Source organism: Taudactylus pleione, unplaced genomic scaffold, assembly GCF_031769625.1.
Source record: "Taudactylus pleione unplaced genomic scaffold, aTauple2 ptg000652l, whole genome shotgun sequence".
Taxonomy (NCBI): domain Eukaryota; kingdom Metazoa; phylum Chordata; class Amphibia; order Anura; family Myobatrachidae; genus Taudactylus; species Taudactylus pleione.
In genome coordinates, this window is record NW_028285054.1 from 8883493 (window position 1) to 8889522 (window position 6030).

Here is a 6030-nt window from a genome sequence, read left to right on the forward strand (position 1 = left end):
TATCCACACCTTCCTCCAGGGTGTCCTCCGAATTCAACCTCCCTTTGTCCCCTCCTTGGGATTTGTCAGTAGTTCTTGCGCCCTCCAATGAACCTCTGGATTCTGTGGCATTCAAGTGGTTAACGGCAAAGACTTTCTTCTGGCTACAAGTCACCCAGAAGAGTGTCAGATTTAGGGGTGCTCTCCTGTCGCTCCCCATTCCTACTTTTCCACCAGGACAGGGCAGTACTTAGGACTCACCCTAGGTTCCTTCCTAAAGTTGTTGGTTTCCATATTAATAAGGAAATTATAGTCCCGGCCATTCAATCACTGGACCTCTCGGCAGGTGATGTCTCCTTGGTTGTGGTCCATGCCCTCAGGATTTACAGTCAGGTGCATAAATATTGGGACATTGACAGAATTCTAATTTTGGCCTCTATTAACCACCACAACGGCTTTGAAATGAAACAAACAAGATGTGCTTTAACTGCAGACTTTCAGATTTAATTTGAGGGTAATTACATCCAAATCAGGTGAACGGTGTAGGAATTACAACGGTTTCTATATGTGCCTCCCACTTTTTAAGGGGCCAAAAGTAAATGGGACAAACTAAACAATCCTAAATCTAACTTTCACTTTTTAATACTTTGTTGCAAATTCTTTGCAGGCAATTACAGCCTGAAGTCTGGAACGCATAAACATCACCAGACACTGGGTTTCATCCCTGATGATGCTGTGCCAGGCCTCTACTGCAAATGTCTTCAGTTCCTGCTTGTTCTTGGGGCATTTTCCCTTCAGTTTTGTCTTCATCAAGTGAAATGCATGCTCAATCGGATTCAGGTCAGGGGATTGACTTGGCCATTGCATAACATTCCACTTTTTAGCCTTAAAAAACTCTTTGGTTGCTTTTGCAGTATGCTTCGGGTCATTGTCCATCTGCACTGTGAAGCGCCGTCCAATGAGTTCTGAAGCATTTGACTGAATATGAGCATATAATATTGCCCAAAACACTTCAGAATTCATTCTGCTGCTTTTGTTAGCAGTCACATCATCAATAAATACAAGGGAACCAGTTCCATTGGCAGACATACATGTACACGCCATGACACTATCACCACCATGCTTCACTGATGAGGTGGTATGTTTTGGATCATGAGCAGTTCCTTTCCTTCTCCATACTCTTCTCTTCCCATCACTCTGGTACAAGTTGATCTTTGTCTCATCTGTTCATAGGATGTTGTTCCAGAACTGTAATGGCTTTTTTAGATGTTGTTTGGCAAACTCTTTTCTGGTCTTCCTGTTTTTGAGGCTCACCAATGGTTTACATCTTGTGGTGAACCCTCTATATTCACTCTTGTGAAGTCTTCTCTTGATTGTTGACTTTGACACATATACACCTACCTCCTGGAGAGTGTTCTTGATTTGGCCAACTGTTGTGAAGGGGTTTTTCTTCACCAGGGAAATAATTCTTCTGTCATCCACCACAATTGTTTTCCGTGGTCTTCTGGGTCTTTTGGTGTTGCTGAGCTCTCCGATGCGTTCTTTATTTTTAAGAATATTCCAAACAGTTGATTTGGCCACATCTAATGTTTTTGCTATCTCTCTGATGGGTTTGTTTTGATTTTTCAGCCTAATGATGGCTTGCTTCACTGATAGTGACAGCTCTTTGGATCTCATATTGAGAGTCGACAGCAACTGATTCCAAATGCAAAAGTCACACCTAGAATCAACTCCAGACCTTATACCTGCTTAATTGATAATGAAATAACGAGGGAATAGCCCACACCTGTCCATGAAATAGCTTTTGAGTTGATAGTCCCATTACTTTTGGCCCCTTAAAAAGTGGGAGGCACATATAGAAACCGTTGTAATTCCTACACCGTTCACCTGATTTGGATGTAATTACCCTCAAATTAAATCTGAAAGTCTGCAGTTAAAGCACATCTTGTTTGTTTCATTTCAAAGCCATTGTGGTGGTGAAAAGAGGCCAAAATATGAGAATTCTGTCAATGTCCCAATATTTATGCACCTGACTGTATGTGGACCGTACCAGTTCCTTCCGAAAATCAGACTCCTTATTTGTGCTCTATGGATTTCACAAGAAGGGATGGCCAGCCAATAAACAAACATTGGCTAGATGGCTTCGTACGACTCAGAGGCCTACACACAGGCAGGCCAGCCTGTTCCAGCTGTTAATGCGCCTTCCACTTGGTCTGTGGGTCCCTCATGGGCAGGTCACCGTGACACATTAGCTGTTTAGCTGTGTAAGGCAGCCACGTAGTCTTCTGTCCAGACCTTTCTAAGGTTCTATGCTTTTGATACCTCCGCCTCTCAGGATGCTTCCTTTGGGCGCCAGATTCTCCTCTCAGCTAAGAAGCATCCCCACCCTTAAAAGGACTGCTTTGGGACATCCCCAAAGTCTCCCTATGGACCCTGAAGAAGAAAATGAGTTATGGTAAAAACTTACCTTTAACTTTCTTCAAAGTCCATAGGGTCCACAGGGCACCCGCCCTGACGAACCTGGCTTCATATGGGCTATGTTGCTGGTCACCGGTTTTTCGTCTCCTCCTTTGTGAGAATGTGATTCTTGAGTGTACCAGTCTTCCTTCTCTCTTATCCTCCTCCGGCTTATTACGAACTAGGGTGGCTCGGGGGTGGGGTATAGGGGAGTGGACCAAGTGCATCCTGGGAGCTGAAAGCCTTAACTGCGTAGTGCCCAGATACCAGATCCATCACCTACACCAAGGTCTATCTGTGGACCCTATGGACTTTGAAGAAAAAAAGTTAACAAAAAAAAGTAAGTTCTTACCATATCTCTCTTTTTTTATACATTGCAGCAGTATTATCGCATACTCAATGCGATCTGGGCGTATTACAGTATGATATTGATGAATGAGCCCCAGTGCAAGATATCTCCCTGCAGTGTCCAGAAGGTACCCATGTATTCTGTGCAGTACCTCCAATCTGCGTGCGGACCAACCTACAGATCCACAGCGGGACTTTACCAGTGGATTTCTTCAGTTGTGTTCTGCTTAAGGGATCATCCACAGGAACAGACTATCCACATTGTGATGCAGTTACACTACCAGCAAGGAATCTGTCGATCCACACATGCAGCAATTAAACATGATCATATTGTACCTGGCTTATTTTGTAGTGGCACATTCATACCCTTCATTGAAACAGTGCAGCTGTGGACAGTAGATTCTTGGTCAGTTATATAGCCAGAGGATTTTCTTTGTGTGGATGAGATCTTACTCTTAAGTTGGGAGACTATTTTTTGTCTTTTTTTAGACATATTTGACAACTCCACTCTGTTGTTATACAATACACCCTGGTAATAGTAAAGCCTATTATAACACTTTTGGATGTAGCGCACAGTGCTAGGTTTCCCTCGGCTTGTCCAGTATAAGGCGGCAACGTGTAAGCGCCTCTTCCCTCCCACATGGCACCTCTATGTGACAGGCGAGTTTATGGGTGCTACTTTCAGATGGTAAATAAACGAGAATCTTACACAGTAAAGAACAAGCTGGCAGCAATTGAGAAAGTGACAGGTGGAGTTTCCAAGGCACAGATTAAGAGAGAACTGGGCCCTCTAGCAGGAAGTATACGTGGGTGGGTAGCAGAGGAAGCAAATCTACATTCTTACCTTGACTAAATAGATCATTCTACTTTTTTCTTTTCAATAAAACAGCTATTCATTCATTAAGTTCACTTTAGGAGCCTTTTAACCCTTTTAACATCTTTAAAAAAAAAAAGAAGAGTTATGGTGCATACACACGATCAGATTTTTTCTTCAGATATGGACGATAACGATTTAAAAATCGTTCAGTCGTTCATATCTGATGGAAAATCGTTCATATCTGACATGCCTGAACGATGGACGATCAACGATGCGCGTTCCCGTTTGTCAGATAACGATATCTGACATCTGATGGGTTTGCAGTCAGACTTGGACGATTCCATTCATTGTAATGCAGTCAAAAATCGTTCAATCGTTCAAATCGTTCAAAACTTTGATCAAATCGTCCAAATCGTTTAATCGTTCAGTCGTTCATCTGACAAATCTGACAAGTCTGACAAATCTGACCGTGTGTACGCTCCATTAGAAATAGAAACTGGGATCCGCCGCTTCTGTCGTAGATGGGGAGTCTTTATCGATATATTAGATTGTAACTCTGAATCTAGTGTATTTAAAACTTTTGAAAATACAGAACGGTTTCTTCTCCGACAAGTAGTTTTAAGTACTTATAGGGGAATTCAATATGGAGCGAAAACGTTTTTTTGCGTTAATATCACACCTATGACGTCATTATCGCAGGTTTTAGTTTTACACTGTACTCAATTTCAAAGACTTTTCGCAGGTTCGAAAAGTCTTTGAAAAAAAAAACGGGGATAACTTTTCACCACTGAATAGGTGGCAAAAAAAAGTGCAGAATTGGGGTTTAGGGGTGCAGGCTTAAAAAAAAAAAATAGCCTGCACCCCTGGGAATGACATTTTAAAAATAACTCTCAAAAAAAGTAAATAAAAAAAATAGGGACACCCCAAAAAATTAAAAAAATTGGGGTGAAAAAAAAAAGTGGGAAAAATTTGTTTAACAATAGGGAAATAGGTTCAGGGCTATTCTGCAAGTATGCGGCAGGTGTTTTCTAGAATAGATTTATAGCGGCAGGTGCACAAATGCAGAATTTTAAAAAACTTACTTTAGGGACATCAAAATATGCTAGTACCCATTTTCATGTACCCCAAATTTGATGGGACCACTTAAACAAACGAAAAAAATAACCTAAGTGCTCTTCTGCAACACTTCTTCAATGTCGGGAAAACAACACCTGCTGTGGCTATTTAAATCCCTGACTTTCATTTACAGGCTAAAATGGGGGTACCCATAGTGATCCCCCATGTTTTTACAACTTTAGGGGGGTCCTACAATTTTTTTAAGGAACATTTCTGAACTTTACGCAAATCCCACTTTGCCAGGTCCCATTTTCATTAGTTTCATATCGAATACGGGGATAAGCGGGCGTGCGGCCGATACTTTATCCCAGGTAAAAGCTCCGATATGAAACGTAAACTTCGACAGCGAAGTTTACGTTTCATATTGAATTCCCCTCCGAATCTACCTTATACCAATGTACCCAGGATATACGAGAAATCTATGTAGATACTCATTGTTTTTTTTATGATCAAGATTTTTCTCCTGTGTTTTTAATTTTTATTTTAATTCCCCTTTACCTCCCTCCTTCCCCCTTGTCCATTGTTTTTTCGGTATTGTATAATTTTCTCTCGAATATTTGTTCATGGTTGAGACGTTCAAAGGTTTAATTACACCAAACATTGATCAATGTAAGCTAGTTTAACCAAAGAACGTATATAAAATATATTTGTCATATATATTTTGTACATTACGTATATGTTCTCTTTATTTGAAAAACTCAATAAATACAGGTTTAAAAAAAAAACAAACAAACCTGCAGTTTCTGCATAGTTTGGCCCCATTAGTTTACACCATCTTCTGCTTTAAAGGAGGCTTATAGGCAGGAGAGGGATCTTCCAATATCTCTCCCGTAGCATCCGGCCTGCGGTGGAAACAGACACTGTGCGCATTCGAAGTGTCAAATTCTCCTGGAGGAGTCTTCCACAAATGTGTTAGACTCCTCCAAAATGCTGGAGGTGCAACTCTTAGGGAGAGCGGTTATTGCTACCACTGTTTCTGCCATCTTAACTTAATATATAGCAGGAATATTCTCATTAAAAATATCTGTGGCAAAATAGATAGTTAATAATCGCAACAGTTCCATGATTATTCATAGATAGGCCCCTAGATATAAGTATACTTCTGTTTATACAGCGGTAGGCTCTATAACATGGGTTCTAGCATGTCACTGCATTCCCGCACTATAAATGGGAGGCACTGTGCTTGGACAACCCCAGGGTAATGGACCAATCGGTATTACAGCTCTTGATTGGATAAGTATACAGCCATCCAATCAGGATCTGGCTGTGGATGCAAGCCGACATGTTTGATCTCCCTTCTCTGCTGTACAGAC